Source organism: Heteronotia binoei, chromosome 1 (genome assembly GCF_032191835.1).
Source record: "Heteronotia binoei isolate CCM8104 ecotype False Entrance Well chromosome 1, APGP_CSIRO_Hbin_v1, whole genome shotgun sequence".
Lineage (NCBI taxonomy): Eukaryota > Metazoa > Chordata > Lepidosauria > Squamata > Gekkonidae > Heteronotia > Heteronotia binoei.
This window is the reverse complement of record NC_083223.1, coordinates 215,711,022-215,732,394: the sequence shown is the minus strand read 5'-3', so window position 1 is coordinate 215,732,394 and position 21,373 is coordinate 215,711,022. Positions and strand designations below refer to the sequence as shown.

General features: G+C 52.8%; 1 protein-coding gene across 1 annotated transcript in view; it reads right to left on the bottom strand.

Moving 5' to 3' along the window:
* PLEKHH2 (pleckstrin homology, MyTH4 and FERM domain containing H2) overlaps window positions 1-21,373 on the bottom strand; it is a 176,536-nt gene that overhangs the window by 36,177 nt on the left and 118,986 nt on the right. The gene's annotated exons all lie outside the window — the stretch shown is intronic.

Genomic DNA, 21,373 nt, shown 5'->3' with positions numbered 1-21,373 from the left:
ATACAGCAATTTCTTGGGATATCTTATTCATTCAATTCTGTCTTTCCTCCAAAGAACACAAGGAGCTGTACGTGCCACATCCTCTTAAGTATGTTTCTCCTTATAAAAGTCCTGCGAAGTTAGTGTATCTGGCCCAAGATCACCCAGAGAGCTTCATGGCAAAGGGATCTGAATCCTGGACTGCTTTTACTCCAAGGATCTTTCAGCCATCTGACTGGTGCAATTTGTTTTTTATGTTTCCCATGAGTTTGACCTTCATTTGTGCACAGCCTATTAACAGCCCACTCATTCCTCAAAAAAGTCTGCCCTATTTTAAACCTTTTGGAAAAAAAAGTATTTCCTGGACAGGGCACTATCCACAGGAGTAATTTCTTGGGTCTGAAGAAGAAACAAAAAAGTAATAGTAAAACTTCTGTGAAGTGCTGGCCAACTACTCTTTTCGTTTCTTAATGACCCAAAGGGTCACTCCCTCACAGAAATTAACATAACATGAGAATATCCTATGCCTTAAACAAAAGAGAAGGGATCACTGGAAGATCTACAAATACTAGTTTTTTAAAGGTTGTTAAAGGTATTGCATTATTCTTGTCCAGCATTACTCATACTTGCAGAGAAAAAAGAAGAACCCATAAATAAGCCTTTTAAGGAAGGAGGAAAAGGATCATCAGAAGTGTCTTGAAAACAGAGGTGTTTTTTTAAAGAAGTTCTTTTACAAGTATTACATTATTTCTATGCAGCGTTACCCAAAGTACCATAGAAAAAGACAGGTTGCTTACCTGTAACTGTATATCTTCGAGTGGTCATCTGTGCATTCACACTCATGGGATAGAGCACCTGCGCCGATCCCCGAATCGGTACCTAAAAAGCCCTGGATTTTTTCATGCTTGGCACCAGCGGGCATGTGCAGGCATCACAGTACGCATGCTCGCCAGCACCAGCGCGAGGATCCCACCAGTTCTTTCCTGACTACTGGAAGCCCCTACTGGAGGGAAACCAGTGGGGAAGGAGGGTGGGTAGGGTGAATGCACAGATGACGATTGCAATAAAAAAGGCCAACGCCATGATGGAAATTATTAGGAAGGGAAATGAAAACAAATCAGCCAGTATCATAATGCCTCTGTATAAATCGATGGTACGGTCTCATTTAGAATACTGTGTGCAATTCCGGTCACTGCACCACAAAAAGAATATTATAGCATAGGAAAAAATGCAGAAAAGGGCAACTAGAATGATTACAGGTTTGGAACACTTTCCCTATGAAGAAAGGTTAAAACGCTTGGGGCTCTTTAGCTTAGAGAAACATCGACTGAGGAGTGACATGATAGAGGTTTAAAAGATTATGCATGGGATGGAGAAGGTAGAGAAAGAAGTACTTTTCTCCCTTTCTCACAATACAAGAACTCGTGGGCATTCCATGAAATTGCTGAGCAGTCAGGTTAGAACGGATAAAAGGAGGTACTTCTTCACCCAAAGGGTGATTAACATGTAGAATTCACTGCCACAGGAGGGGGTGGCGGCTACAAGCATAGCCAGCTTCAAGAGGGGGTTAGATAAAAATATGGTGCAGAGGTCCATCAGTGGATATTAGCCACAGTGTGTGTGTGTGTGTGTATATAAAAATTTTTGGCCACTGTGTGATACAGAGTGTTGGACTGGATGGGCCATTAGCCTGATGCAACATGGCTTCTCTTATGTTCTTACCACTCAAAGATCTACAGTTACAGGTAAGGAACCTGTCTATCTTCTTCGTGGTCTCTGTGCTTCACACTCATGGGAGATTAGCAAGCAAGAAATACCTGGAGGCAGGAAGACGGTCAACCAGAAGAAACAGCTTGCAGCACCGCAGCTCCCAGACAAGTTGTCTGCTGAGCATGCACATCCAGAGCATAGTGTAGTGTATCGTCAGCTAAACGCGCCATGCGCAGAGGCGACTGGGCTGCCCCAGGCGCTCCAGCGTAGGGCACGGAAGCCCCCGCCAATCACCAGCTGTGGCGGGAAGTTTAACAGGTCAGGATTGGCCTGACCTGTCCAGTAGGCTGTACCGGGGTTTGTACATAAGCGGGACCCGGCCCGCGTGTTCTCTCTCTTGCAACGTGCTCCGAATAAAGAATGTTGCCCTACTCGCGCCTCCAATTTGAGTACGTTACAGTGGCGACGAGGATGGGATTCTAGCCTCATTGGCTACGTCGGAGACCAAGGGCACCACCAGGCTACGACCGCCGCCGCAGCCACCATGGCCAATCAGGGCGGAAACACCGGTCATGTTGAGCCGTTCGACCCCGCGAATCCAGAGGCCTGGGAGTCCTACTTGGAACGGGTCGAATGCTACCTGAGGGACAACAAAGTCACGGAAGACACTATGAAGAGGGACGTTCTCCTGAGCGTCTGCGGGGCGGCCACCTTTGAGATCGCTAAAGGTCTCTCGGCCCCCGCCCGCCTCACGGAGAAGTCCTTCGCGGAAGTCAGCAGACTCCTTGCCTCAGCCTTCGCGGGTGGCCCGCCGGTTCCTGTTCCACAGAAGGGAACAGGCTGCTGGAGAATCGGCCGCCGATTACCTGGCGGCCCTACGCAGGATCGCCGGGAACAGTAACTTCCCTCAGCTAGAGGAGACCCTGGCCGATCGCTTCACGTGGGGTCTCCGCGACGAGAGGCTCCAGCAGAAGCTCTTCGCCAAGGAAGAGCTCACCCTCCAGAGCGCCTTCAGCGAAGCCGTGGCGTTCGAGAGGACCTCGAGGACCTTCCCCAAGGCCCGGTCGGACGCCGTTCACCACGAGGATCTGGACCACGACCGCCCGGAGGAGGGAGAAGCCTACCAGCTGCGCCGGCCAGCCGGGCCACCCAACCGAGCATCCCAGCGCCCCCGAGCGCCCGAACGACCTCCAGCGGCGGAGAGGTCTCCAGCCACCAAGTGCGCCAGCTGTGGCGACCCCCACGACAGGCGGGACTGCCAGTACCAGACCTGGGACTGCCGGAGCTGCGGGAAGACCGGACACATTGCGAGGACCTGCCGGGCCAGGCCCAGCTGTCGGAGGCCGGCCACCCACCAAGAGTCGGCGGAGTTCCATGCCACCGCCTCCACGTCCCTACAGGTACTGAACTTGCCCCTAAGCGTCCCTAACAAAATCAAAATGGCGGTCCTAATAGAGGGAGCCCCATGCCAAATGGAGGTGGACTCGGGTTCCTCCATTTCAATTATATCGGAGGAGACCCTGAGGAACCTGTGTCCCGGGCGGCGGTTTCAGACAAGACCGGCGGACTTTGTTCTAAGGGACTTTCAGAAGAACCTGGTCCAAATCGCGGGGTGGGCCCGGGTGCATGTCGAGCAGGGGTCCTTCAGGGGGCCGTTGGACATTCTGATGGTCAAGCGCCAGCTGACCACCCTGTTAGGACTGGCGTGGTTCAAACCCCTGGGAATACGGCTGGAAGGGGTGGGGCAAATCCTATCCACCAGTGGGGTTGGGGATGTATGCCGCGAGTTCCCCGATGTGTTTGATGGGTCCCTGGGGAGCTACAAGGGGCCGGCCATCTCCCTACCGCTGGACCCCACGGTCCGACCAATCAGGCTCAAGGCCAGAAGGGTCCCATTCGCCCTCAAGCCCAAGATAGAGGCTGAACTGGACCGCCTAACGGCCCAAGGGGTACTGAAGCCAGTAGACTACGCCACGTGGGAGACCCCAATAGTCACACCGGTCAAGCCTAACGGAGAGGTGCGGATCTGTGCCGACTATAAGTGCACCATAAACAGGGCACTTCAAGACAATCCGTACCCAATACCGGTAGTAAGCCACGTTCTGGCAGCTCTAGCGGGGTCAAAGATCTTCGGGAAGCTGGACCTGGCACATACCTATCAGCAGCTCCCGGTAGATGAAAAAACGGCAGAGGCCCAAACCATTGTCACACACAGGGGGGCCTTCAGGGTGCGGAGGCTACAGTTCGGGGTGAGCGTGGCTCCGGGGATCTTCCAAAGCATAATGGACGCTCTCCTTAAAGGAATCCCTGGAGTCCAACTGTTTTTCGACGATGTTTTGATCGCCGCTCCCGACCCCGAGGAATTCAACAACCGCCTCTGAGAGGTGCTCCGCCGGTTCCAGTCTGCGGGGCTCAAAGTCAAGTGGGAAAAGTGCTTACTCGGTGTCCCGCGAGTGGAGTTCCTAGGGTTCGCTGTAGACGCTGCAGGGATCCACCCGACGGAGGAGAAAACACGAGCCATTGTACAAGCCCCGGCCCCCATGTGCAAAGCTGAACTCCAAAGTTTTTTGGGGTTGCTAAATTTTTATCACTCATTCCTCCCACACAAGGCAGCCTTGGCAGAACCACTACACCGGCTGCTAGACAAACACTCCAGGAGGTTAAAGACATGCTGGTCTCAAATGCAGTGCTCCACCACTTCGATGAGCACCTCCCGGTCATACTGGCTTGTGACGCATCGCCATACGGGGTGGGCGCCGTCCTGGGGCACCAACTCCCGGACAGGAGGGAGGTGCCAGTAGCATATTACTCCCACACGCTCACGCAGGCAGAGCGCAATTACGCGCAGATTGATAAAGAGGCTCTGGCCATAGTAGCGGGGGTCCACAAATTCAATGATTACCTTTATGGGCGGAGGTTCACGATCGCCACTGACCACAAGCCGCTCTTGGGTCTGCTAGAGCCGGACCGCCAGACCCCACAAATACTGTCCAAGAGGGTACTGAGGTGGAACCAGTTCCTAAATTCCTACATGTACACACTGGTCCACCGAGCGGGCAAGTCCACAGGCCACGCGGACGCGCTCAGTCGCTTGCCGCTACCCGAAGTGGGTCCAGACCCCGCCCCCGCACACCATATCATGCTAGTGGAGAACCTCCTGGAGCAACCCCTCCACGCAGCGGAGGTCGCCAAGGCCACCAAGAGACACAAGACACTGGCACGGGTGCTCGACTGGGTGGTGAGGGGTTGGCCAGAAGGGAACATGGGGGAAGAATTCAAACCATATAAAGCCAGGAGGGAGGAACTAGCAGCCCACAAAGGGTGCCTCTTATGGGGAAGTAGGGTGGTGGTTCCGCCCCCGCTACAAAAGCGTGTACTGGAGTCCCTACATGAGACCCACCCCGGCATAGTCCGAATGAAGGCCCTAGCCAGAAGCTACGTATGGTGGCCGGGGATGGACGGGGAGATCGAGAGCTGGGTTCGAAGGTGCCAGGCATGCCAGGAGTCGCGGCCCGAACCGCCCAGCGCCCCCGCCACACGGTGGGAGTCCTCCAGAAAGCCGTGGTCGAGGCTCCACCTCGATTTCGCGGGGCCATTCCAGGGGCAGGTCTTCCTGATAATCGTGGACGCCTACACCAAATGGCTGGAGGTCTTCCCCGTAGCGTCCACGTCCTCAGCCTCCGCCATCCGGGCACTGCGCAGGGCATTATACACCCACGGCATTCCAGACACTATAGTCTCGGACAACGGGGCGGCCTTCACCTCGGGGGAATTCCAGGCGTTTTTCCAGAGGTACCTGATCAAACATATAAGGTCCGCCCCGTTTCATCCGGCCACCAACGGCCAGGCAGAGCGCATGGTGCGCACCACAAAAGAAGCCCTCAGCCGGATCGTACAGCAGAGGTGGGGAAGGGAGTGTGGTGATTACCACAGATTGGTTCAGAATCTGAGTGAAGTCTATTTTGTAGCCTTCCGCAATGATGGAAAGCGCCCACCTGTCTGTAGAGATGGACTCCTAAAAATTTGGCAAAATTGACTCCTAAAAAATTGGCAAAGATGAACAATAAGATGCCAGATAGATGCTGGAAATGTAAAAAACATGAAGGTTCTTTCTACCATATGTGGTGGACTTGTGAAAGAGCAAAGAAGTATTGGCAGAGGATTCAGCAAGAAATTTCTAAGAACTTGGGATATGAATTCAAGAAAGTTGCAGAGACTTTTCTGTTGGGATTACAAATGGAAAAATTTCCAAAAGAAGATAGAACTGTAATTTGGTACTTGCTTTCAGCTGCTAGGACATTATATGCGCAGTTGTGGAAGCAAGAAAAAATACCAGAGAAATGGGATTGGATTATAAAAGTTATGACATAGAGTGAAATGGACAAATTAAAAAGAATATTAAGAGACTATGATTTAGAAGTTTTTAAGACGGAGTGGAAAAAGTTTAGAAGATATGTAGAAAAAGAGTGGAAAATAAAAGGACATTGGACAATTTTTGATAATGATTAAGTTTTTTAAAAAAAGAATATAAATTTTTGTTTTAATAGTTAAGGGTACCTTTAAATATTTGCATTTTAAGTAAACAACACTGTCGGGGGTCAAGTAACGGGGGGAGGGGTAGATAAAAGAAATATTTAAAGATGTAAGAAATAGATTTATTACCATATGTTACCAATAAAATTGTTTTAAACCAGGAATGGGTGAAGGCGGATAGAAGAAGAAGTGGGGACAGTGACGCTTGCTACTAGAAAGTCAAAAGCCCTGCTTTTGCAGGCGAGCACCCTTGGACTTGCCAGTGGTCTGTGCTGAAGCGTATCGGTTTCTGTTGTTCCCCCTGTATGGGGACCTACTTTCAGGTTGCTCAGAGCGAGGTCTCCACTGCTGTCCTGGGGAAAACTACTGATATGGCTTCTTGGACCAGGGTTTATGCCACTGTTTTGGTTTAGCAGCTCTGAAAGAAGCTGGGACACCCAGGTTCCTGGAGGTCTTTATGCTCTTATCCATTTCCTGAAGAGCACTGTCCGTGGTCGAGCTAAAGAGGCCTTTGCCCTCAAAGGGCAGATCTTCAACGAAGGCCCTGGTGTCTTGCTGGAGGGCCGTTGACCTGAGCCAGGAGTGGCGGCGGAGGCAGACAGCAGACGTGATGGTTTTTGCTGAGACGTCCACCATATGCTTTGCTGCAGCCAGTTGTCGCTTGGCTACAGCACAGCCTTCCTTCTGCAGCTTCTTCGCAGCAGACCTCTTCTCCTCGCTCAGGGAAGACAGAAGAGGGGTGAGTTGTTCCCACACGGAGTATTGGTATCTAGCCATGCACGCAGCATAGTTAGATACCTTAACACCCAGCGCTCCAGATGAATAAAACTTCCTTCCCACATTATCCAGCTTCTTTTCCTCCTTGTCTGGTGGGGAAGACTGCGTCTTGCGAGCCTGCGATGAGGAGGATACAACCACCAAGTTTGGCTTCGGATGAGTGAAAAGGAATTCGGCACCAGCCTCTTGGACGCGGTACATGTGGTCCAATCTTTTTTTATATATAGTTTACGGAATTAATATATTGTGTACAAGCCCATAACCAACCAAAAAAAATACTATTATTAAAACAGAGATCGAAGGCAGTGTTTTCACTGTTATATATACATTCAAATTCCATTATCTCTATTCACCATTTAATACATTCACCTTCACTACTGCATTACAAATTAAACCCATTTATCCATTTCACTTCTCTCTCTCTCTCTCTCTCGGCTTGACTTCACGAACGAAGATTTAAGAAGGGTGCAGTAGTCCACGTCTGCTGCAGGCTCGCTGGTGGCTGACAAGAACAATGCGGGACAGGCAGATCCGGCCACAGTGGCTGCAGGGAAAAGTCTGATTTGGGGTTGGTGCTGTAGCAGTGCGATTCTTCCTCAATCTCCTTTTGTCCTCAAGACCAGCTATGCGTGCGTTCTCAAAGGAAGAGACAGCCTGGTGGATGTATGCCTCCATGCTTTGCGATCTGAGGCTAGGTCAGACCACTAGTGATGGTTGATGCGACAGGTGCCAAGGGATTTCTTCAAGGAGTCCTTGAACCTCTTCTTTGGTGCCCCTCTATTTCGATGGCCGGTGGAAAGTTCACCATACAGGGCAATCTTGGGAAGGCGGTGGTTTTCCATCCTAGACATATGCCCTGCCATCGCAGCTGCGTCTTCAACAGCAGTGCCTCGATGCTTGTAACCTCCGCCCTCTTGAGGACTTCAGTGTTGGTCACAAAGTCACTCCAGTGGATGTTGAGGATGGTGCGAAGGCAGCGCTGATGAAAGCGCTCGAGGAGTCGCAGGTGATGATGGTATAAAATCCACGATTCGGAGCCGTAGATGAGGGTTGTCATCACAACCGCTTTGTAAACATTGATCTTTGTGCCTTTTTTCAGATGCTTGTTGCTCCACACTCTTTTGTGCAGTCGGCCAAATGCACGGTTTGCCTTTGCCAGCCTGTTGTCAATCTCCTTGTCGATCTTGGCATCTGAGGAGATGATGCACCCCAGGTAGCTGAACTGCTGGACTGTCTTCAGAACTGATTCACCCACAGTGATGCAGGGAGGGTGATAATCTTCCTGGGGTGCAGGCTGGTGGAGAACTTCTGTCTTCTTCAGACTAACTTCTAGGCCGAATAGCTTGGCAGCCTCTGCAAAGCAGGACGTCATATGCTGCAGAGCTGATACCGAGTGAGAGACGAGTGCAGCATCATCAGCAAACAATAGCTCCCGGATAAGTTTTTCCATTGTCTTGGAGTGAGCCTTTAGTCGCCTCAGGCTGCCATCAGTGCGATAGCGGATGTAGACACCATCGTCATCATCTAGATCCACTGCGGCTCTTTGAAGCATCATGCTAAAGAAGATTGTAAAGAGAGTTGGTGCGAGAACGCAGCTGTCAGAACTGGAAGAACTTCAAGCGAGGCCCAAGACTTTGTTGCAAAAGTATAGGCGTTTATTGAGAACTATAGTGCTGAAGGTACAGGATAACACTGATAACGAAGCTAGCATTGGTTACCTTTTATGCGATTGTAGCAGCAACAATAAAACAATCTTTCACACGGTCAGAGACAACTGTCTGTTTCTCAGGGTCTGTTATCAGCTAGGGAGGATGGAGCCCTGCTGAGCTGTCCTGAGCGGCTGGCTTCAAAGGCCACCTGCAGATGTTGACCAGAGGCTATCTGCCATACTCCAGTGATCACAGGCTGCTTGGAATGCAGACTATTTTAGTTAGTGGCCTGGCATAAGGCATGCTGGGTTAGTGTCTGGTTTCAACATGGAGTTAGTTAGGCTAACAGCATACAAGAAAGTTACAAGTTCTGACATACTGCCCCCCCTAAGCTCTTCGCCTTGGGCTTGTGTGGGTACAGTAGGTGGAATTTCTTAAGCAACTGCGGGGCGGACACATCACTGGCTTTGACCCACTCGTCACAGCTCGGGGGAAAGTACTTCCATCGAATCAGATAGTACAATACCCCCCGCTTGACCCTGGAGTCCAAGATCTCCTGCACCTCATGGTGGCTCTGGCCCTTCACTTGAGTATGAGGCGGCTCTGGAGGGCGAGGGTGCCAGGATGTGGCTCCAGGATCTTTGCAAAGAAGGCTGCAATGAAAAACAGGGTGGATCTTACTCAATAGCTTGGGTAGTTCTAGTTCCACGGTCACTTTGTTGATCACTCGCTTTATTTTAAAAGGACCCAGGTATTTGTAGGCCAGTTTCCGGCAGACCTGTGGTAAGGGGAGGTTCTTTGTTGACAGAAATACCTTTTCCCCTTCCTTAAACTCCCACTGAGGGGCGTGTTTCCGGTCAAAGTGCCGTTTGTATTCTTCTTTGGCCCTCTCCAGGTTCTCCTGGATTACCTCCCACCCTTGGCGGACTCCCTCCCACCATTGTTGACATGAGGTTTGCATGGGAGTCCCCGCTGGTAATGGAAGGTGAGGGAAAGGCTTGCCCTCATACCCATTAACGATCTGGAAGGGGGAGGTCTTGGTGGAACTGTGCAAGCTGTTATTGTACCCATATTCGGCGAAGGCTAGAAGTTCCACCCAGTTTGATTGTTGGTAGTTGACGTAGCACCTGAGGTACTGCTCTAGAAGCCCATTCACCCTCTCCATCTGGCCGTCAGTTTGAGGGTGGTAGGTGAAACTGAGCCCCTGCTCTATCCCCGCCAATTTGCAGAACTCCCGCCAGAAGTTGGCAACGAACTGTGGCCCGCGGTCCCTAATTACCTTATCTGGGAACGAGTGGAGGCGGACCACGTGGGTGAAGAATAGGTAGGCTAATTTCTTAGCCGTGGGCAATTGCTTGCACGGGATGAAGTGAGCTTGTTTTGAGAACGTGTCTACCACCACCAGGATCACTGTCTTCCCTTGGGAAGGGGGAAGTTCTACTATGAAGTCCATCGATATCACTGACCAGGGTCTGGCCGCGGTTGGAAGTGGGATCAAGTGGCCGGGTGGCTTCCCCCCCCTCCGCTTGGTCATGATACAGGTCGGGCAGGAGCTTACGAATTCTGACACATCCCTTTTCAGGTGGGGCCACCAGAATTGCCGGGTGACCAGGTTGAGGGTTTTTACATAACCAAAGTGCCCGGCGAGGCGGCTGGAGTGACATTGGGTTAAGACTTCGCCCCGTAGGCTTTTTGGCACATAGATTTTCCCGTGGTAGTACCAGAGCCCTCCTTCCCCCTTTTCTACGCCTTCGGGCCTTTCCCCTCCCTCCGCCTCCGTTTCGGCCACGAAGCGTTCCTTTTCCTTGAGCTCTGGGCTCCCAGTTTTTTTTCCTGAGCGGGTGGTGACTTCGCCCGCCACTTGGGTGGGGGGAATGAGGGAATCTATTACCTCCTCCCTCTGGCTGTCATGTTGGGGCATGCGCGAGAGCGCGTCGGCTAAGAAGTTTTTCGTCCCAGGGATGTGCTTCAGCACGAAATCAAATTTGGCAAAGAACCCCGCCCACTGTATTTGTTTGGCGGTCAGTTTACGACGGCCGGTTAGCGCCTCGAGATTTTTGTGATCCGTCCAAATTTCAAAGGGGACCCAGGCTCCCTCTAGCCACGACCGCCAGGTCTTTAGGGCGAACGTGACTGCGAAGGCCTCCTTGTCCCACACTGACCAATTCCGTTGTTCATTTGAAAATTTGTGGGAGATATAGGCGCACGGTCTGAGCCCCCCCTCATCGTCTCGCTGCATCAATATTGCCCCCACAGCGACGTCGGAAGCGTCACATTGGACCACGAACGGCTTCAGCTCGTTTGGGTGGGTTAACACTGGCTCGCTCGTAAATAGTCGTTTCAGCTCGTCGAATGCGCTTTGGCACTCCGTCGACCAAGTGAGGCGTGCCCTCGGCTTTTTTGCTTCCTCCCCCTTTCCCTTGGTTTTGAGGAGCTCAGTGAGGGGTAGCATGACTCGGGCGAACCCTTTGATGAACCCGCGGCAAAAATTTGCGAACCCGAGGAAAGATTGTAGCTGCCGTCGGGTTCGGGGTGGTTACCAGTTTAGGACTGCTTGGATTTTTGCGGGGTCCATCGCTAGTCCCTCCCCCGAGACCCTGAAGCCCAGGTAGTCTAGTTCCGTCTTGTGGAACTCACATTTTGTCAGTTTGGCATACAGTTTGTTCTGGTACAAGGTGGTTAACACTTTTCTGACTAGTGGCACGTGCGAGTCAAGGTCTTTAGAGTAAATAATGATGTCATCTAGGTACACCACCACCCCCTTATACAAATATTCCCGTAACACATCATTGATAAAGTTCATGAACACTCCCGGCACCCCTTGCAACCTGAAAGGCATCACCAAGTATTCAAACTGTCCCATCGGCGTGTTGAACGCCGTTTTCCATTCATCCCCCTCCTTGATCCGAACCCTAAAGTACGCATCGCGGAGGTCGAGCTTGGTAAATATTTTGCCTTCCGCCACTGTGCTTAGCATGTCCTTTATCAACGGGATCGGGTAGGCATTGCACATGGAGATCCCGTTTATCCCACGAAAATCTGTGCAAAGTCTCAAACTGCCGTCCTTTTTCTTGCGGAACAGGACGGGGGCGGCGTGAGGGGCTGTGGCAGGGCGGATGAACCCCCTTTTCAGGTTTTTGTCTATGAATTTTTTCAGTTCCGCTTTCTCCACCCAGCCCATCGAGTAGAGCTTAGCTTTTGGTAGCTCTTGCCCTGGTATTAACTCGATGGCGCAGTCAGTTGGGCGATGGGGGGGTAGTTCATCTGCCTCCTGTTCGCTAAACGCCCTTTTCAAGTCCCGATATTCCCTGGGGATCGACTTCACTTCCTCTATGGTTAAGCATAGCCGCTTGTTCTGTGGCGGCGCTTTGGGGCCCCATTCCTTCCGCCAATGGTGGTGCTCACACCGCCAGTCTGGGAACCGCACAATCTGTGCCTCCCATTGTATGTCTGGCTGGTGTCTCGCTAGCCAGCCCGCCCCCACCACTACATCAAACGAGGATGATGGGGCTATTACAAACGTCTCGATCCCCCAGTGGTCCTCGGTCCCTACGGGCACGGCTTGGGTCTCTTCCGTGCAGGGCTCCCCTCTCAGTACTGACCCATCCATTTGCTCGAACTGGATGGGGTGGGGCAGCGGAGATCGGGTTGGCCTGAGCGCCTCTACCAGGCGGGGTGTGATGATGTCTCTAGTGCACCCTGAGTCTATTAGGGCCCGGGTGTGCATAAAGCGTTTTAGATTGGGGTTCAATAAAGTCACGGCCATAAACAATAGTTCCCCGGTTACTCTCACCGTCATTGGTGCCGGCGTTTCTCGGACCTGCTTTGCGGCACCGATTAAAGCAGGTCGCTGTCGTTTCCCGTCGACTCTGGGTCCCATGATTCCTCGCTTGATCCGGCGATGGTTATAATTTCCTTGTCAATCGCCATGGATGTGGCGACAGCGCCCCGACTGGGCTCCTTGGCTCGACCTCCCCCTTTCTTTGGAGTGCCCGCAATGGGCTTTGGGGCCGGGGAGGTGAGCGATGATTTCTCCGGGCAGTTGGCGGCCAGGTGCCCCGGGTCTCCGCATCTGAAGCACTTTCTGCCGGTTCCCACCGGGGTGGAAGTCGAGGGGGGTTTCTTTCCTTCCGGCTTGGGCGCTGGGGTGCTCGGTCTTCCTCCTCTTTTCCCCAGTTGTTGCTGGCGGCGCATCCCCACATGCTGCAGGTTTGTCTCCACTTCCCCTGCTAGTTGGATCCAGCCCACCAGAGTGTCGGGCCTCCCTTGGTGGTAGCACCTGTCGAGGATGTTCGCGTTCAGGCCATTCTTGAATGCCGTGTATTTCATCAGTTTGCTCCAGCCTCACACCGCCGCGCAGTGGGTCATGAACTCGGTGGCGTACTCCCGGGTGGTGCGGTTCCCCTGTTCAATTCTCTGGAGGGCCTCAATGGCTTTCTCCTCCCTCAGGGGGTCACCGTACTGTCGCAGCATCGCCTGGAGGAAATCCGCCACCATCGCTAGTTCTGGCTTCCGTCCGGTGTAGAGCCCCACGTACCATTTTCTCGCGGCCCCCTTTAGTTTAGATGCGATATGGTCTACTCGGCTCGCCTCCGTCGGGTAGCTCGCGCCCCAGTGGGTGAAGAAACTGTTGCACTGGATGGTGAAGTACTCCACTTCGTTTCCATCCCCACCGAACGAGATCTGCAGTTTGAGGACCCTTCCTCGGTCGCCGGCCCCCGGGGCGGCCGGCCCCGCTGGCGCCACTGGCGGCGGTCTGGCCGGAGGAGGAGGGGCCGGGGCTGCGGGTGCTGGCACCGCCGGCGCCCCCAACGGAGTGGCGGGACCGGGTATCAGCGGCCCGGCCGGGCTTCCCCATCGGCGGGAGGGCCCGCGGGCTGGCCCGGCACCCCATCAACTGGTGCGGCCGGTAGAACGGGTCCGCCCCCCAGGAGGTCCGGCCAGCGCCCCGGGCCCAGCTCCCTGGAAGGCCCGGATCTGGTCTTGTATCGCGCCCAGTTGCAGCTGCATCTCTTCGGCCAGCTGGACGCAGGTCTCGTGAACTTGCTTGTGTATTTCTCTCACCCACTGGAACAGCTCGTTGTGTAGTGTTTGGGCCGGATCCCCACTCCCGGGGACCTGGCCCCCTTCTCTCTCGAGGTCCCAGTCGTCGCCACTGGTCCCTGTGGCCAGCGTCCGGTACCTCTCGTCCGCCACGTCCATGAGCGTGGTGGACTTCCGTGGGCTCCAGCTCTGCGCAGGAAAGACAGCCGTGGAAAGGTGAGCTGGGTCTTTGACTTTCCGCCTCACGGCCGTCACCCCAAGCTCTAACGGTCTCTCCTCCGGCGGGGTGTTGGGCTCTCCGTTATCTGGAGCCTTTGCTGCCATTCAGCCAGGTTGCCAGTTCGGATAAGTCCCAATAAAGAGGGATCAGTGTTATAATGTCAGAACTGGAAGAACTTCAAGCGAGGCCCAAGACTTTGTTGCAAAAGTATAGGCGTTTATTGAGAACTATAGTGCTGAAGGTACAGGATAACACTGATAACGAAGCTAGCATTGGTTACATTTTATGCGGTTGTAGCAGCAACAATAAAACGATCTTTCACACGGTCAGAGACAACTGTCTGTTTCTCAGGGTCTGTTATCAGCTAGGGAGGATGGAGCCCTGCTGAGCTGTCCTGAGCGGCTGGCTTCAAAGGCCACCTGCAGATGTTGACCAGAGGCTATCTGCCATCCTCCAGTGATCACAGGCTGCTTGGAATGCAGACTATTTTAGTTAGTGGCCTGGCATAAGGCACGCTGGGTTAGTGTCTGGTTTCAACATGGAGTTAGTTAGGCTAACAGCATACAAGAAAGTTACAAGTTCTGACAGCAGCCTTGCTTTACACCTGTGCCTATTGGGAAGGGCTCCGAGAGGTCGTTGCAGTGTCTGACGTGGCCTCGCTGGTCTTCATGTAGCTGGATGATCATGCTGAGGAACCTTGGGGGACATCCTAAACGTTCCAAGATTTGCCACAGGCCTTTCCTGCTAACGGTATCGAAAGCTTTGGTAAGGTCGACAAAAGTCACATATAGACCCTTGTTCTGTTCCCTGCATTTCTCTTGGAGCTGCCTGAGAACAAATACCATGTCGGTGGTGCTCCTGTTAGCTCTGAAGCCGCACTGGCTCTCTGGGAGGAGTTCTTCTGCAATGGTGGGCACCAGTCTGTTCAGGAGTATTCTGGCAAGGATTTTGCCTGCGATGGAGAGCAGGGTTATCCCCCGGTAGTTCGAGCAGTCTGGCTTTCCCCCTTTGTTCTTGTGTAGAGTGATGATGATTGCATCTCGAAAGTCCTGTGGTAGTTTGCCTTGTTTCCAGCAGGTGACAAGTACTTTGTGAAGTATGCTATGTAGTACTGTGCCCCCATGCTTCCAGATCTTTAGTGGGATTCCATCAACTCCTGCTGCCTTGCCACTTTTCAGTAGCTTGATGGCTTTAACAGTCTCTTCTAGGGTGGGGATCTCATCCAACTCTGTTTTCACTGGTTGAAGTGGGGTGAGGTGGATTGCTGAATCTTGAACTACGCGGCTGGCACTGAAGAGAACCTGAAAATACTCTGACCATCGGTTCAGTATGGATGCCTTGTTTGTGAGGAGCACTTGGCCATCTGCACTACGCAAGGGACTCTGAGCCTGATATGATGGGCCATATACTGCCTTCAGGGCTTCGTAGAACCCTCTTAAATCACCAGTGTCTGCACACAGCTGGGTTCTCTCTGCAAGCTTGGTCCACCACTCGTTCTGAATGTCTCGAAGCTTGCGCTGGAGGTTGCTACATGCAGCGCGAAAGCATGCTTTTTTCCCGGGACAGGAGGGCTGAGCAAGATGTGCTTGGTAGGCAGATCTCTTTTTCGCTAGTAATTCTTGGATCTCTTGATTGTTCTCGTCAAACCAGTCCTTGTTCTTCCTTGTGGAGAACCCAAGGACTTCTTCAGAGATCAACAGGATGGTAGTTTTTAGGTGTTCCCAGAGTGCTTCTGGAGAAGGGTCTGTGGGGCAACTGGGCCATTTCACTTACAGTCAAGGAAAACTCATTAAAGATGTTTTAACGTTGACGCTCGAACCTTATATAATACTGTCGCACCCCAGGCGTTCCTCCCGGTCTCCCGGTGCAGCCATCGTCCCTCTATCCCGGGCGGCCCCACTCGAGTACTTTGTGGGTGTTCCCCGGAGGTCTCAGAAACAGGGGTGGGAGCCAGCTTACTTCACCACAGGCCCCAGTTCCTCTTCTGGCTGTGCAGCGGCTCCTGTCCCTCTCTCTCTGGAGGCAGCCTCAATAAGCACTGGCCAGCCTCCTCCTTGACCTCCTGCCTCCCTCCCGTTTATCCTCCCGTCCCAGTCCTTCCCCCCTCCTGGGTTCCACCCCTCTCTGGCTCGACCCCCTTCAAAGCCTTGGATGCCCGGGAGAGGCGTGCCAGGGCTGGGCTGCCTGGGCATGCCTCGGGCGTCCTGGGCCTCAGCAGCATGCTGGGGTGCGGTGTCTCTCGCCGCCGCGGATCAGGCGGCTCTCCTCCTCTTTGTCCAGCAATGGGTTTGGCTTCTCCCTCCTGCTCCCCGACATCTCGCTCTGGCCATGATCCTCGGACCCGGAGACGAGCACGTCGGTTGTGGGGCATTGCTCGGGCCGCCGCTGGAGCTCCGTTGGCCCAGGTGAGCGGTGGGGCCGCCGTGGGGGCTTGGGGAGGTGTGGGAAGCTCTTGGGGCGGTGACGGGGGGGGGAATGGCTGGCGAGCGTAGCGGGGTCGCCCTCGAGCAGTCCTCGTCTGAGCCGGGCGGGACACACCCCCTCCCGTGTCGCTCGCTTCTCGGCCTCCTCTTCGTAGATCCTGGAGAGGTAGTCGGCCACGCAGTGGTCCGCCCCAGCTTGATGGTGCACTGTGAAGGAAAAGGGGAGAAGAGACATATACCAGCGGAGGACACAGTCGTTAGAATCCTTCATCCTCGATATCCACAGCAGGGGGGCATGGTCCACCACCCACCGGAATGGGTTGTTGGTGAGGTAGAACTTCAATGCCCCGACGGCCCACTTGACCGCCAGGGCCTCCTTCTCCTCTGTGGAGTACGCCCACTCAGCGGGCAGGAGCTTGCAGCTGATGAATAACATCAGGCGTTCATCCCCGGGGCTCCCCTGGAGCAGGGCCACCCCTATCCCGGTCCCTGAAGCATCAGTGTGCAACACAAAGGGCTGGGAGAAGTCTGGGTTGTGCAGCACAGGGTTGCGGGAGAGGCTGGTGCGTAGTGTCTCAAACGCTGCGTCCTGGGTCGGTCCCCACTGGAGGATGTTCGGGCACGTCTTCCGCAGGCTGTCCGTTAACGGGGTGGCCACTGCCGCGAAGTTGGGGATGAATTTACTGTAGTAGCCCGCGAACCCCAAGAAGCAGTGTAACTGCTTCTTGGTATGTGGGCGCGACTGTTGTTCCAAGGTGACGACCTTCTCCGGCAGGGGTCAGAGCTGGCCCTTCCCCACTAGGAATCCCAAATATTTTAACTTCTGGAAGCCGAGGCGGCTCTTCCGCGGGTTGGCATGGAGACCGGCGGCATGCAGGGATTGGAACACGCGGTGTGGGTGGAGCAGGTGGGTTTCCCAGGTGGCTACATACCACGATGTCATCAATGTAGGCCCGAGCGAAACCCTCACACTGGGCCAGGGCCTTGTCCCCCAGCCGCTGGAATGTGGCCGCAGCCCCATTCAAGCCAAAGGGCATGCGTTCAAATTGGAATAAACCTTGGGGGGTGGCGAAGGCGGTCTTTTCCCTGTCGGCCAGGTGCATGGGTACCTGCCAATAGCCCTTGGTAAGGTCCAAGGCCGAGAGGTACCGGGCCTCCCCCAGCTGGTCAATCAGGATATCCGCCTGGGGAATCGGGTAAGCATCGAATTTGACCATCAATGTAGGCCCGAGTGAAACCCTCGCACTGGGCCAGGGCCTTGTCCCCCAGCCGCTGGAACGTGGCCGCAGCCCCATTCAAGCCAAAGGGCATGCGTTTGAATTGGAATAAACCTTGGGGGGTGGCGAAGGCGGTCTTTTCCCTGTCGGCCGGGTGCATGGGTACCTGCCAATAGCCCTTGGTAAGGTCCAAGGCCGAGAGGTACCAGGCCTCCCCCAGCTGGTCAATCAGGATATCCGCCCGGGGCATCGGGTAGGCATCAAATTTGGCCAGTTTGTTCACCTCCCGATAGTCCACACAGAAGCGCACGCTGCCATCGGGCTTCGGCACCAGGACCACTGGACTGTGCCACTCGCTCTGCGATGGCTCGATGACGTCTCCTCCACCTTCCTGGCGATGATGTTCCAGCGCTTCTGTGGTACTGGTCTCCAACAGGCTCGTGCCACCTGGCCTGGGGGGGTTACTACCCGATGCTTGACCAGGGTGGTTAAGCCCGGCTGATCACTGTCGGGCACTCGGCCAGGACCTCCTGCAGGGCCTGTCGTTGGCTGGGTGTGAGTGCAGCGTCAACACCGGGCCCCCCCAGCGCCCTCCGCGATCGTCCAGGGCAGGGTTCCATCCTGGAGCTCGCTCAGGTCTTCGGCCAAGAGCCCCTGCTCAGTCCCCGCCTCCCGCTGCACCCATGCCTTTAGGTTGTTCACATGGATGGTCTTTCTTTGGTGGGCACGGGGTCCACATTGTACTTCGTACGTCAGGGGACCTAGGACTCGGGTGACTTGGAAGGGTCCCCGCCACGGGTCTCCTTGCTTCCGGCCCATCACTCCCCTGTGTACCAGGACGTCATCTCCCACCTGGAACTCACGGGCCTTAGCGCCCTTGTAACGTCTCTTCTGGGCTTCCTGGGCCTGTGCGAGGTTCCCCCGGGCCTTCTGCCTCACGTCTTCCAGGCACTCCTGCAGCTGCCTGACATACTCCTCCGGGGTCTCCTCTGACCCTCCCCTGCCTTGTACCCACTGTTCTCCGAGCAGGCCTAGGATCCCCCAGGGTTGCCTCCCATACAGCAGCTCGAACGGGGAATACCCCAGGGATGCTTGGGGCCTCTCTCAGATGGCGAAGACCAGTGAGTCCACATAGAGATCCCAGTTTGTGGGATGGTCATACGCTGTTTTCCTTAGCATGGCCTTCAAGGTCTGGTTCATCCGCTCCACCAGCCCGTCAGTTTGGGGGTGGTGGACGGAGGTGAAGAGCTGCTTGATGTGCAGCGTCTGGCACACCTGTCGCATGAGGCTCGCCATGAAGGGCGTGCCCCGGTCTGTGTATCTCTCGGGGCAGCCCTACATGCGCAAAGTAGTGCATCAGGGCCCTGGCCATGCCAGCACTCTTCATGGTGGGCAGGCGGATAGCCTCCGGATAACGGGTGGCGTAGTCCATGAGGACCAGAATGTAGCGGGCCCCCCGGGGGGTGCAGGGTAGGGGCCCAACAAAGTCCATGGCCACCCGCTCGAACGGGACCCCCACTACCGGCAAGGGGGCTAGCGGGGCTTGCGGCTCTGCTCTAGACGTTAGGCGTTGGCAGATGTCGCAGGAACGACAGTAGGCCTGGACCTCCCGAGCCACAGAAGGCCAGAAGAAGTTGGCTAACATCCGGGTCAGAGTACTCTTCACCCCCTGGTGGCCTGCCCATTGGTGGTCGTGGGTGCCCTTCAGGACTTCTGGCCTGTACCGGTGGGGGACCAACAGCTGTTTCCCGTGGCCCAATTGCCCTTTTATCTTCCCTGATGATCCGAGGCAGGCGCTGGCTCTGGCGTTCATCTACGACCACCCCGTCCCGGACTGCTTTGTGCCGCCGCAACGCTTCCAACTCCTCATCCTCAGCCTGAGCTGCCATTGTCAACCATGGTCCCCCTCGCACAGTCCTCGCCTGGGCCGGTAGGACAAATACCTTACTATTTCCATACTCCTTTAACCGTGTATATGACCTGCCCCACTAATCTAACTATTTGCTTTGGCATTCCATTCAGCAGCACCATCCAATTATCTAATTTTGATAAATTCCATACTATCCTGATGAATCCTCCATTTTTGGTATTTCTTCCGTTTACGCCAATTAAATGCCTAATTATCCATAATATCTCTTTCATTATTTTATTTTTCTGACCTCTAGAACTAATAAGTTGCTCCCTTTCCCTTCTCCAAACTGCAGCTTTGATCTGTTTCCTTATGTCTCTTGAATGTATTTCTCTAAGTGAACCATTCTTTTTTAGCTTTAGAGAATTTAGCCTATATATATATTCAATTTCCCTCTCGGCTTTTTTTTCTTTCTCCAGCATAGGGGCCAATGTTTCCGCTACTAAACAAAGTAAATCTTCATTTATTTCTTCTGGTATACTTAAAAATCTTGAAGTATATTTTACCATATCTATGTCTGATCTAGTAATCCTATTCTCTCTTTCTTCCTGTTTAATTTCAAAGTCTCCTGTACCTTGCTCCTTTAGTATTTGTTTTGTATCAATAGAATTTTTGGTTTGCGTCAACTTTGTCATGTCCGTTTTTATGTCCTTCAATCCAATTTCTAATCCATCAAGCTTAAATTTTAATCCCCCTATCTGTTCCATTAAATTGTTCTGCATCTGATTTAATGTCCCCATAAAAAAGTCTTCAAAATATGACTGAAATATTTTGAGAGCATCCTGCGACATGATTCCCTCTATCTTTGAGTTAAGCAGGAGAATTCTAAATTATTTTATACTAATATAGAATGAAGACCCCAATACAGAGATTTAGTATCCCCTTACCAACTAGTCTAAATCAATTTGTTCCCCAAGCAATAATGGTTCGTGTTCAATTGATTTCAATAATTATTCATTATTTGCCTTCCTCTTGCACCACTTAACCCCTTCAAACACTCCACTCACTACTTCTTACAGACTACATACACTCACTTCTTCATTCATTTTCCATCCGAATCCTTTCTCATTAGCCATACACTTTTACATAGGCCCACATACATTCACCCACTTTTATAAATTATAGAGTTATAGACAAACAGCATTCAGTTCCTTGCTTTCCCTCTCTTTCTTCTTCTTTCTTCCTTCAGTCCTTCTGTTTCCCCTTTCTTCCTCTTCTTCTTTGTCCGTTTTGCCCCCTTTTTGTCTTTCTAGTCTTTAAATTTCTTCTTCCAAATTTACTTATATTATATTGATTGAACACAGTCTTTTAATGAACTATTAACTGTTTTTTACAGTTCTCAGTCCAAAAGAATAATCCACCTAATCCTTAGTACAAATCAAATCTTCTTTAACATTATAAAACGGATAAAAGGAAGTACTTCTTCACCCAAAGGGTGATTAACATGTGGAATTCACTGCCACAGGAGGTGGTGGCGTCCACAAGCATAGCCACCTTCAAGAAGGGGTTAGATAAAAATATGGAGCAGAGGTCCATCAGTGGCTATTAGCCACAGTGTGTGTGTGTGTGTGTGTATATATATATATATATATATATATATATATATATATATATATATATATATATTTGGCCGCTGTGTGACACAGAATGTTGGACTGGATGGGCCATTGGCCTGATCTAACATGGCTTCTCTTATGTTCTTATGTTCTTATACATTTTCTCCCATCCAATCTCCACTACACGTAGCAATATTTACACGCAATGTTTTGAGCAAGTCTTTAGTTTTGGGCAAGTTTCAAGAAATTTACTTTCTAACTCGAGGGCTTTCCACTCTTGTAGCTCCAAATATTCTTCTGCACTAACAGGGTGATCACTTTCCGTCTCCTCTCTTTTCCACGCCCTTCGGCTAGAGA